Consider the following 13,825-nt stretch of genomic DNA (forward strand, 5'->3'; position numbering starts at 1 on the left):
CATACATTACATTAAAACGTAATATAATACAACACGTGTTTCAGCTATATACTGTCAGAAGGAGGGAATTGGGTCGCCAGGTTTTAGCAAAAAGTTATGTTTAGCCTTTATGCCAGATTATTAAAAGATTATGCGCTGTATTTTTTACGATAAACGGGAAATAGAAAATATTTTTCCATACCGAATAATGTCTGACTAGTCGTAGTTTTACAAACGTCCAGTTCCCAAACCTGTCAGATGTCACAAGATAATGTCGTTATGAAACAGTGACAGGAAACAGACCGGAGACCTGCAGTATGTCACTGGTGCGCGACGAGGTCGCATCAGCTGTCCTCACTAGCTGCAGACTGAGATGGGCTTTATGTTCCTTTGTCTTGTCTCTCTTTTTATGATAAATACAAATACACTGAAGATCCATTTGCCCTTTGAAATATCGGTTTTTTTGTTCCTTTTTTCCATATTTAAAGGCAGTGTCTAACCTCATAAATACAAAGGCCTCGTTATGTTTGAGCTACAAAGTATATAGTGCAAGCGTGCCAGGTGCACCCCAGGACTGTGTTTGAGCATCGATAAAAACCGTTTAGAGCCCATCACAAAGTCTTTACTGTTTTCAGTCAGGACAGTTTTGACTGGCGAGAGAAAAGGAGATCGAAGTTTTCGATATTTATTTTCAGCGAACAACAACACTTTGTCCAAGATGATGCCAGCCATCAATAACATCACGAAGCTGGCAAGTAAGTCACATGATCGATTTTCTTCATTAGTTGTTTCTGTGACAGTAAGCGCGTGAGGCTGGCTAATCAAGCATCTAATATCAGTTTTTGCCGGGCACCAGATGCACTGCATTTCAGGCACTCACCCCAATCAGACAAAACCATAAATAGCAGCACGATATGATGTTTTGGTCACTGGGTGTTTTAGAGGAAAAAACAAAAAACCAGAGAGCTGTCTAACACCAAAACCACGGACGACTTTCGGAGTTGCCTGATGTCAGCTACGAATCTGGAATATACCCGGTGTGGGCTTAATTTTCAGTTATCTTTGTGCCAGCGTCATCTGCAGACCTCCTCCAGCAGGGAGATTAGGAACGGTACCGTATTTTCGTTCATATCAAACCAATGACAACTTATTAAATGTTACCGAACTAAAACATATTCACTTTATCAGCGTCATTGCTTTGTTCACGTGGAGATCAAAATTACTTCAAGTATCTTAAATATTTCTTGGTTTTATACTGAAAAGGCTTCAAAATCACACCATCTGTTAAAATCTTTAAAAAGTAAGTCGGAGTAGGGGGCTGAGTAGGTGCTTCTATCTCAAACCGGTGGAAATCCACAGCGTGTGCCAGATACTAAATTTTGTGGGTATACTCAATTCGTCTACAGAAAGGTCATAGACTGGTCCGGCAAGCTGCACCTCAGGCGACTAGTTTTTCGCTGGCTTGTGCCACGCATACATACACATACACATACACATACTTTTGATGTGTCGTCTTACAGTGTGGAGATGCAGTAGTTCAAACAGCTCAACTAGTGACTGCTTTATGTTGAAGCCGTTACAGCATAATGGATAAAGAAAAACAATTTTTTTTAGAGCGTACGTTGAAGATTCGTTTCTTTCTTTCTTTCTTTTTTTCGAATTATTACTTTAGTATCCCAACATTTTCTTAGTTCTGGGTAGCTTGTGTATGTTTGTATGTGTTAGTTCTAAATCTATCATTAAGACAGCTTAGGGTTTGCGTTTGAGTGTAGGCTTTTATTTTGAACAGAATGTCTGAACAAACAAAATGATCAAGATCAAGGTTTGTGAAGCTGGCAGCCGCGTTCGGCTGTTCGCGAATACGTAGAGACGCCCAAGTCATTGTTAATAAACAAACATAAGACGCGCGCTGGACCATGTTTATTAATGTTATTAAGTATATTTTAGCCATTACAAGCTTTTACGGGTGACTTCAAATGAAAAGAAAAACTAATATGCAGATATAACTAAAACATAACTCTACTCGCCGTGCACGTTTTGACAACATTTGTTACGAGAATGTTCCATACATATGAAGATAGTGAATGCATGCGTCGACGAAAGAGGAACAGTGTGTGTGTATACGTGCGTGCGTGCGAGAGAGAGAGAGAAGCACAAGCTAAGGATGGGACGATAGATTTCCCGTTTGACCCTATGGGAAGGAATTTGACCACAAGTTTATCCTGACTTACAGGCATAACAGCATGTTTTTTTTTCTCTGCAAATCAATTAATTGCACAAAGACGAATAGAACAAACTATTACCCAGGGCTGGAAAGCGTAAATAAGATAAGAAATCAGCAAGTATCACCTGTTATCGACTAAAACAGTTCGACTTCTTATAGGCAATATTAAATGGGCCCAATAAACAGTTAATAGCCATCGCAAACACGCTACTGCTTTCATGTCTTCTTCATACTTGACATACGAAAGTTCAGGTTCATTTTAAAACGCTATTTACCTTTATCGGAGTAAACACTCGCGGTAACATCAAAACATGCTTCGGCCGAAAATACACGGCGAATTATATGCCCTCTTTTCTTTCTTTCTTTTTTTTTAAGGACTTGTACCTAGTATTCAGAAGTGGCAATCCCTTTATCTCTATTTAAAGTACAAGTATTTAAAAAAAAAAGATGGTCCCGAGCTAACAACCACTGACTGCCTTGAGATATCATTTTGACAATGAATGAGAAAATACGAGTATCGGTGGAATCTGTACTAGTGTCGTGAATGTTACTGAAGTAAGATCTACGCACGGGAACAGTCCGTAGATGTACTTGCTGCCTGCGATATTCTTTTGGGGAAGACTACAACGGAAAACGGAAAACGGAAAAGGTATCTAACATACGCGCGCGCGCACATACACACAAAGAGAGAGGGAGAGAATGAGGAATGAGAGAGATGCGTATTTATTATTGGGGGAAATGCGTCGTTAGACGATTTGGTTGATGTGCAAACATCAGAGACTGTATTTACGCAACCATTATTATTATAATGCATTATTTAAATGGATGAGCTATACTTATATATGCCTGGTAGCGCAGTTGATTTGATGACACGTGAGTAGTGCGTTGCGTTCCGACATCACAAAGGTAAGTAAGAATTGTTGAACTCCATTCTACTACGATGTTATGGGACGATGTCGCTTGTGCAGTCCGTTGCTCACCGGTGTTATTATGCAATGCTTGGCTGTACGCCAACAAGCACAAATAGTAATTGACGGCCTCCACGTGTCTTAAACGCAGTTTGAGATAACTCTTTGATAATTGTCAAACGGACATTAGATATCCCTTAAATAGCACACGAACGTGCTCGTGCAAAACAAAACACACGCACGCGTGGCGCGCGCGCGCGCACACACACACACAGCAGTTTCAGAACCTCAAAGAAAAACTCATGACAAATACCATGGCTTTGGGAGGGGGAGCGCAATGAAGTCTCTGAAAACGGGCTTATTGAACTAAACATAAAATGTATAACATAGGTAATAAGCAGGTATTATTATTTGTTTATTGCAAACAGAATAAAGACTAGCTTTTTTAGATTTCTTTGCTGTGGTACTTGGGTGGGATGGGGAGAATGCACAGCCCAGTGTTTAGAGTAAAGTACTTTTAACCTGGAGGCCCCCACACAAGCTGGTTTGAATTTGGTGTGATGAGCACACTTCCCTTAGTTGGTGAATACACCCTATAGTTGTGGAGTGGGTACCTGACTCCGAAGAGGGTTGTTGAAAGTAAGGCAGTGAAGGTGAAGAGATGGGCACCGTCCTTACTAACGTAGGCTCAGAGATAAGTGAAGCGTGTAGGGAAGGGGGGGATACCTCACTCGCCTACGACCGTAAGACCTCTTTTCGTGCTGTTCTCGCTGAAAGGCGTATCACTCGTTTTCTACTGATATTTCTCTCTCCTTCTTCCTCGTATTTTCCATCTTGGTGCTTATCTCGCGATAGATTAATTGACTTATGCGCAATGTACCTATTTTTGGAGTGTCAGAGCCATTCAGATGAGCCCGTCTATTCTGGCTTTAGCCCTCCTCTTTGAAGCTCGAGACTTCGCCTACGAGGTCCAATTTCCCTAATGTCATTATCATTTTGTAAAAACTCAGGTTTGTCACTTTAGTAATTTGCTTGGAAATAGCAAGTATAATTATAATTATTTTGAAAAGTAACCCTTGCACGCTTTCCAGCTTAGGGCTTTTTGCATGTTGCGACTACTTCTCATCATGCCATCTTTTGTTTTCCTGTATTCTTTCTTCTGACCAACCTATCATTTCCATGGGCCTCACCTCTCACGTTCAGGGGTGGCCTATACCGACCTGACTTCCAGGTACAAACAAACGGACAGAAACACAAGTCGCGGCGAAACGTTGCGACCACAGTGAACGATTTATGTCTAGTCAAAAGAAAGTAATAGCGATTGTGGATAAGGTTGTTACCTCCCCAGATTCATTCTTTGCGGCGGGCTTATCGGTCTGTTAAAGAAATCCGAAGGACAGTTATAAAACATGGGATACGCTACATTTTCCGACTCCGACTATTGTCTTCGTAACATCTTTTTGCCTTTTTGATAAATTAATGAGACTATACGCTCTGAACACACACGCATGCAACGACCATCAGTCCTTTCATCCATCCGTGAATCCATTTGCCACAACACATGTTGTTCCACCTCATTTCTTTCTTTACAGACGTCACACCTGTACATTTCATGTTTCCTGCTTGCGAGGCGACTGATTTTAGAGTTGGTATAAGAGTTATCTAAGAATACCGAGGAAAAAGATCCTCTCCACCGAACACGAGTACCTGACTCGTTTCAAAAGCTGTCATCGTACACGGGTAAAAGCCATCACGCAAAGCAAGAAAAAGGAGAGAATATCCAGTATAGTCATTACTTTATGGAAGATAGCTCTATGTGAAATGTGATTCTCAGGCATCACGTGTGGCTTCTTCGATGACATGCCAAATTTCGGATTGCGTGACTCGGGCAAATAAAGGCGTAAACAGAGTGCAAAGGTGAATTTTTTCCTCTTATATGTGACTGGGATATTTTTACAAAAAGAAACACAAGCCAATAATAACTAATGGGCTCCTTTCCCTTCATCAAAATACGAGCTTTTAAACATAAAACTGTGACGTCACTGTAGTACACAGGAGTTGGTAACTTACGTTAATTAGGCATATTTATGTACGTTTATGTCAACCTCTTTTTATGAATTTGTGCATGCCTCAGACATGCGACTTTTTGCTCCAAATGTAAGAACATTAGGCTCCAGCACTCTACCCCCCCCCCCCACACACACACACAATAAAAAAAATAAAATAAAAGACCGCATCACCTGACTTTTGCACTCCCATTCTCCATATAGACTGCGATCCAGTAGAGGGACAAACTTTTTAATTCCTGTGGGTTCATGCCGGTCAAAAACGCGTGTATTCTCCTCCATCCTCATTCAAAATAAAAAAATTTTCGGGCAACGAGGATTTTCGCTATCTGTTCCAAGAGCAAGAACTCAAAGCTCAATCAATAATAATACCGGATATTTCTCCAGAACCTGCCAGACTCAAAGCGCTTTACATACATACACTCAAGCGCACGAGGCACACCTTTTTAAGGGTAGGCCATCATATCATCTCCTTACCTTTCTCCTTTCTCTCACTGTATATATAAGCGCACACACATGCAAGTCACAATAGAGACACTAAGTGTTTCTTTTCTGTTTTGAAATTTATTTTTTGCTGTTATCCAAATCTTTGTATGTTCGTGTAGACTATTTTGTGATTTTTACATATCACTTAAATCTGCTTCAAAAGCACATTTCAAAGACATATTTAAGGGGACGTATGGAGAAAGAGAGAGAATGAAATAAATAAAACAGAATAGGCTTCCTTTTTCTCAAATAACATATGTCTGAGTAAAGCAATATAGTGCTATCCGATATAGCATTCCATTTATAAATAGAGGCTATTAAATATGCTGTCTTTGTCCTTACATTTAACCCAGAAGGTTACCTGCAATCTGCGATCTTTTGGGTGGCTTACAGGATGCAGCAAAGCACACTGACACCTACCCACTCACGCATGACCGCTCTGGTAGATCGAGGAACCCGCACGAGCCGGCAAATCAAAACGCGTGTCCGATGTCAACCCTCGACATGAAGGTGTGCGCATTAAACTCTATTTTTTCCCCCCCGAAGAGTGCAACAGTACTAAGTGTGCACAATAGTGAGCAACCTTCATTTTAAAAAAAAGTTCAACAAGGTTTGGTGGGGGGAGGCGGGCGAATATTCTGATCAGATGCCATGCCATGAGCAGCCTTTATAGTTTGTGGTAACGATATATATCATACTAAGGAATTTTGCATGACACATCTCAATACTTCACAGCAGGATATGTTTATTTAATTTATATGTTTATTTATATTTACATGTTTATAAAAATAGGAAAGAAAATATCATGCACTATAGCATTGAGAAAGCAACAAGAAGATAGAGAGATACCTCGGTACCAGTTTCTTTTACCCTTTTTATCCTTTCCCTCCCTCCCTAAAACTCCTTTTACAGAACTAAAGGGCTCTTTAGTGAAGTGTGTATGTATGTATGTGTGTGCGTGCGCGCGCGCGCGCTTTGCGTACTACGTGTTTTTGGTGAGCTCTTTGAGTGTGTGTGTGGCGGGGTGAGAGGTATACTTAGACTGCTATCTGTCGACTAATCGGGAAATGCATTAGAAGTATAATTATGATGCTGATAAAGGTACTACAGGTAGAAGTGCCGGTGATTCATCATCATCATCAATCAATCAATCATCACCAATCATCAATAAATCATCAATCAATCATCACCAATCATCGATAAATCATCAATCAATCAATCATCACCAATCATCATCATCAATGCTGGAGAAGGCACGAGGAAGAGGAAGGTGGGAGAATAATGACGAACGTACATTGAAACTGACAAACCTGTGCTGACGTTAGCATTGTGGTGATTATTTCTTTACTGAAAGTTACCTGTGCTATTACGAATTTATTTTTGGCCAATATTACAATATTACAGTTTATGTTTCAATGCGGACCTTGATGTCTAAACTGAGTTTACAGTATAGCGAGGATTGAAATTTTTAGGCTATGCTTTGTATCAGTCTGTAATAGAATGACGTCAGCAACGGCATCAACCCTGGGTTGAAACTGGTCCATCAAAGAGTTATCTGAAAACATTTTTATAGAATTTCACAAAAAAATCTTCTGTCAGGTGTGGGTTCTCATCTGTCTTCCGCCTCCACAAAAACTGGAGACTGTTGATTTCAAACATTTTGCAACTGTCGCTTGCCAAGAAACTCAAATAATCTAGAGATAAAGGATTATCTTTACCTTTTCCAAAGGTCGTCAAGCACAGCTATAAAGTTCGTCTATATTACCTGTGCAAAAAAAAACAAAAAAAAAACAACAACTTGAAATATAAGCCGGCCAGCCTAGTAGATTAGGCTGCGATCGAACAAGAGCAAGACAAAGACAGAGAGAGAGAGATAAAGGTCAGGTGAAACGAGAATACGATTTTTTTTAATGATTCAGGCATCTAGGCAAATTTCATAGTGGGTAGAACATGACAATACACAATTTATAAAGCATATAATCAGTATGCTCACCACTAGACTTTCACTCATGCTTGCATACACACGGTATAAAATACAGGTATGCATCAAACTATTAGCCACCATACAATCATATACATACACAGACATATAATCATGCAAAAACACTAGGACAAAATTTATATAAATTAAACTATTAGTCTCCATACAATACGTAATCAACTTGCGTAAATCAACATTTCTGTATAAAATATATGTGAAGGTCCTCAATCCATGTTACAATAGTGTCACAGTCAGGTGACAGCGTGTTTGTTGCGAACGTTGTGTCGCTGCATCACCACGTTGCAGACAGGCAGGGCCACAGGTGTTACTGTGGAAGCTTAAGCATCAACTCTTTGAAAAAACGTATTTTAGAAGGTTCTAGATGGGTAGCTGGGATGTATAAATACCCGCATAGCTCTTCCCGTCCTATCGAGACACAGCAGATGCCAAAACGAGCTCCGTGTTGGGAGTGGAGCTGTGATTTCCAAGCAAGGTTTGGTAACACATTTTTGTTTTTTGAAATCCTTTGAAACTTTTGTTGTCTTTTTCGCTGTTTTTGTAAGTAGACAACTGTTTATCTTTTAATCGATTGTAACTTGTTAAATAGGTAGAGTTAATATATGGGTAGCAAGAGGCGAGGGCTAGCTTCGTCGGGTACATCGAGGGATCGATGGCCAGACAGTTGGCACTGATTCTTGCCTAGGTTACCCATCTCCCCCGAGAAGACAACTTCTGTGCAATTCAGCGATTAACTGCGCCTACCTACGGAGGCGGCGTTTTCAGTGGATTGTGTGTGTGAATGAGCGACGATGTTAACCTTCGTGGAGACTTGTGTCAAGGCGCCGATACACAGCGATGTCGTCAAAGTGTCTTGTGCCTGATATTCGACAGCCGCGAAACCCCGTGAGTACGTGTTCACAAAATGTTTTTCTGTTCTCCAGCTCCGGCTAGTTATCCAAAGAATGAAACTCCAGCTGTTTATATCATCATGTAGTCGTGTAAGCGTGAACTAGTGAAGTGATATAGTTGCACTAGCGAATAGCGATACACTCGCACTATCAAATAGTGATACAGTCGCACTAGTGAAGTGATACAGTCATACTAGTGAATAGCGATACACTCGCACTATTAAATAGTGATACAGTCGTAATAATGAATACTGATCAGGGCTTCTGCTTACGCAAAAAATTGCGTACAGTACGCATTAAAAGTTCGGAGGACCCCTTCAATTTTTGTCAATGGGGTCCCCTTCAAATTTGGGCGAAGAACAGGGACCCCTTAAAAATCTGAAGAAGGGGTCCCTGGGACCCCAAAGAATTTAGCCTTAGCAGAAGCCCTGCTGATGCAGTGAGACATAAAGTAACTGAATAGGAAAGTGTGGACGAATAAAACGATAGTAAAACTGTTAAGTAGTTGTTTAATAACATAACGAGTAGCCTAATGACAAGTTTGGCTTCTGGCCATAGTATCTTTGGTAGTCCGTTGTCAGAATTTCCTTTGAACTTCGAACTCGTTTGCAAGTTGGACGTTATATTTTGTCTCTGAAGGACACCAGCAACAAGGACATTGTTCCCCAAGTTTCTCAGACACTGCTACAACTATGGACTCGTGCTGGAATTTCGTCACAACAGCTCAAGAACGTGGAAGAAGCAGCTTCCAATACGCCAGCTCTGCAAAACACTCACTGATCCAACTGAAAGGATCAACTGGATATGCATTAGTTAATTGTGCATCACTGCCACTTTTCAGAAGGATTTCGACTCATTACCCACGGTTACCCTCTCCCAGAAATCAACGTCAGAGAACTTAGTAATGACCATGCCAACCTCTCTAAAATGATCACAGCTGTTAGAAGTGGAAGCATCAGTACTTCAGGGAAAGCTTGGGCCCATGTCGATGGCTAGACGGCTCACAACTGCTAGCAGGGTATGTTGGCTGTATGTGGCAACAGAGCAACCAAGTAACGAACTGTATTCCCTGACACACTTCATTGTCTGCTTGCTATGGACCTACAATGATTTAGCATCAAGTGTCACCCAAGATCAACTGACGGACCAAATAACTTGCTTCAACAAACTAAACAACAGAGTTTGTTATCATCGGCCTGCAGGAATATTACATGGCCAGTACTGCAACGGAACGCATACTGGTTCCATCAGGAAAATGTTATTCTGTCGATATTAAGAGATGACGATTGAGTCAACAAGAAGCCAGCAAGTGGACATAATAACAACCATTCGCCAAGCAAGCTGGTCGGTCTCAAAAAGCAAGTAATAGAATTTCGACCTCCCAAACTAAAGGGAATACTCAAAGGTTGCAAGACTTACTGCCATCAATGGAGGAACTTACACTGGAACCATCTTTCACAAAGCACCTCTCAGATAAATAACTGCAGCAGTTTGTCATTCAGCCCTTCATCAGTCAGATACCTTGTCACTCTCTGGTAGTAGAACGCTGTGCCACGACAAGTGTATGAGCATCAAAATCAGTCTATGGGATGGATGCAAGGGATGGTTACATTCAAGCTGTCATCAAGTCATTTCAGACTTGGCAAGATTTTCGCATACAGCATACACTGTTTGTTCATTATTTTTGACAGTGCAAATGTTTAATAACATTTAACAGATCTTTTCGTGCAGTTATTGAATATAGAACTTTTAACGAAAAAGGAAACATTTAGTTAAAAAGACATGATTTTTGCATGTTTTGGGGCAGAAAAAGGTGTTCTGCTCCTTACAGATTTCTTTGCTTTACATTTTTGAACTCGGCATAGCTGGTTGTACAAAAGCCCAAATGTGCCCGCTGATCTGTTACAATTCATTGGATGACATTACACCCTATTGGGAATAGAAGGAGAGTGGTTTTTTTTTTTCATCTGTACCAAGACAGCAAGTTTGGCGTCTTTTTCATGACTCCTAAAAATCTTTTAATAACAAATAGAAGGGTCGTTCAAAAAGTTCTAAGCCTCACCTAGAGGGTAGTTGGAGAAACAAGAGAGATTTTCACAATTTTTCAATATAGTCCCCCTTGACTTCAATGTACTTGGTCCAACGATGCTCAAACATTGCAATCTATTACAAAAGAAGATGGCGTCGACCATAAAAAAAACAAACTCCTCCACAGCACATATGATCTCATCATTGTTTCCAAAATGGCGACCAAGTAGGAGGAATTTGAGTTTAGGAAAAAGGTAAAAGTCAGATTAAGTCTGGTGAGTAAGGGGGATGGGGTAGCAATTCAAGGCCACATTAGCTTCAGCTACTGCAACCTGACAGGGGGAACGGGCGCGTATCCTGGAGCAAGAGGACTCCTGCTCTCGGCTTCCCTCTGCGTTTCAGCTTTATTGCTACCCTCACTTGTGTTAATTGTCATGCATAGTACTATCCACTAGTAGTTTTTTTCCCTTCTCTAGGTAGTCTATTGTGATAACGCCTACAGAATCCCAATACGCAGAAGCTATCACTATGCCAACCAACGATGCCTGCTTGAATTTCTTTGGGGCTGTCGACTGTTTGTTTTGAATCTTTGATTCAGGCTCGAAGTGATGAACCCAGGTTTCATTTTGAGTTACCAATCTGCGGTGGAAATTCTCAGGGTCAGACTGGAAGCGAACAGACGTGTCTTAGAAATGTCAACCATTTGCAGCTTCTGCTCTGGCATTTGCATTCTTAGGACCCATCTTGCACACAGCTTGCTTATCCCCAAGATCTCAGTTAAAACAGTGTGGACTGAGCCAGAACTAATGCTTATGGACCTTATCCTAACCTTTGTTTTGCAGATACTTTATGACTGCGCGGCCTCTGTTTTGTCCGGTTTTAGATTTGTAGCACTACCCGTCACACAAATGAAAACGGAAATCTGTATTAGTTTTTCTAGTTTTATAAGAAATTGTAGTGTGTTACTACAACAAAAATATTCAGCTATGGCTTTTTTTCTGGGTGAGGCTTAGAACTTTTTGAACGACCCTCGTAATGAATGGTATCATTATTGGTACAAAGACGCCATATTTCAGGTCTACATAAAAGTATCGTCTAAATTTGATCAAAGAATTTGAAAAAAAAGGTTGAGTTTAGTATCAACAATGTATCATAAAAAGTTTCAAATACTTATAACTCCTCTCTTTTCATGTTAAGATACTTTTTCTACTGCAGGTATGAAAATACAAATTGAGGAGAATACCACACCGTTACTAATTATGCATATTAATTACAGATATCTTCACAATTTGAAAAATTGCCTCATGTGCAATTTTCCCTACAAGATATAAAATTGTCATTCCGAAAAGTCAAAACATTTTACTTATTATATTGACAGCAAAGTTCAAATCTTTTAAGGACTCATAAAGAGTATGCAACTGGTTTTGCCGTTCAGTGATTGTGTATGATTCTATGGTAACATTGTTAGCTAAACAAAGGCAAAGCAGAGAGAGAAAAAAAAGCTAAGAGTGTTGAAGATACAAAGGTGGAAGGGGAGACAACAGCAGTTAGAGAAAAACCTTTTTTATAAGTATTAAAAGACATACAGTGACTATGATAAATCCAGTACTCTGTTTATGATCATAAACGCTGTTGTTTTAAGTTATGACATAATAGGGCAAAATTATTCAGAGTACCCATGAAGCATGTTAGAGATATTTGACTACTTGCATGCTGTGCGGTATCCGTTACCAATGGGTTCACAGTCAAAATATAGACCGGTCTCAAGCATAGTGTTCCAGATTTTAAACTTAACCAAACACTAATTAGTGGCTTTCGCGTAAAGTCGAGACATATCAAGAAATTTCCGTGCTTAAGAACAAAAATAATAATAAATAATAATAAATAATAATAATAATAAATAATAATAATAGAACTCCATTCCCTAACGGTTCTCAGTGCTTTAAACACACACGCACACACAAACTAAGGTCATAGAAACAACACAAAAACATTTTGCATTATCTAAACAACCAAACACATACTGTCGGTCAAAAGCATAACGGTGTAAATGTGTCTTTAGCCACTTCATAAACCTTGACAATGACGATGAATGTCTCAACTGAAAAGGAAGGGAATTCCAGACAGCTGGAGCAACGAAAGCAAACATACGTTTACCAAAAGATGACCATCACCATGATGACGGTGACGACAACAATAAAAACAAAACATTTTAGCAGATGTTTAAACAGGCAATAACGAGAACTTTCTACCGCGTAAAGAAGCAAATAAAATAAGACATTAACGTTGTTTTTTGTTACCAAAAGACAGCTAAAAAATAATAATATAAGAAGACACCAAAATAGAAGTCATCAAAAGAAATATTTCAGTTGTTACAAACTTCAGAATCATAGAAACCTTACAGTCAGCAATTTAGAGAATATACTTTATTTTCCCTTCGTAATCACTCAGTTTATTCGATCAGCTGAGAAACTTAAGCCGGACATTTTAGAACAAACCTATACTTTGCAAAGATTCTTCGATCAACTGACAAGTCTGTTGCACAAAAACAGCTAGTAATCGTGTGAAAACGTTCACTGCTACTGTGCGACTGGAAATCACGTGAGATCATCTGCAGTTTCACCAGAATAAGCGGAGAGAATGGACTCGAAGGCTTCGCCTCCATCGACTGCAGATGAAGGGCAAAACTTTTTCTTATCATCTGAAGCAAACATTTCGTTCCGTTTCGGTCCAGAGATTCTCTCCTCTTGCATACCTACTCCACATGACTTCTTGACGCGGCTGCCCAGGTCTTACTGATCAAGTTTCGACAAAATGAAGTCAACTTTTTTCTGCAGGCGATCGGATTACATCTTTGCCACGTTCTTCAATCGACTTAGTCGAAGTGCGTGAGGCCGGAGACAGGAAAGCTGGTCAAGCGGTGTTCTGCCGTCTTTTGGTTTACTCCAGCGAAACCTCTTTTAATCGATTACAATTTAAGCTACCTTGGTGATTTTTCTCAACGATTACAAAGATACAAAATAAGGTGGTATTTGGAGAGTTGTAAATTGGAATGTCTTTTAAATGAAACCAAAATTTACAACAATAAAAATAATAATACAAACACATCCAAAGACCCACAAATCAACATGCTAGTCAGGATACTACACTACTGAAATACAAAAATCTCCACCACAACGATTTCATGTAGTGACAGAAGCTGAAGTACACTAGATTATTCTCAACCACCTTATTTGCTCAGACTA

Source organism: Pomacea canaliculata, linkage group LG4, assembly GCF_003073045.1.
Source record: "Pomacea canaliculata isolate SZHN2017 linkage group LG4, ASM307304v1, whole genome shotgun sequence".
NCBI lineage: Eukaryota > Metazoa > Mollusca > Gastropoda > Architaenioglossa > Ampullariidae > Pomacea > Pomacea canaliculata.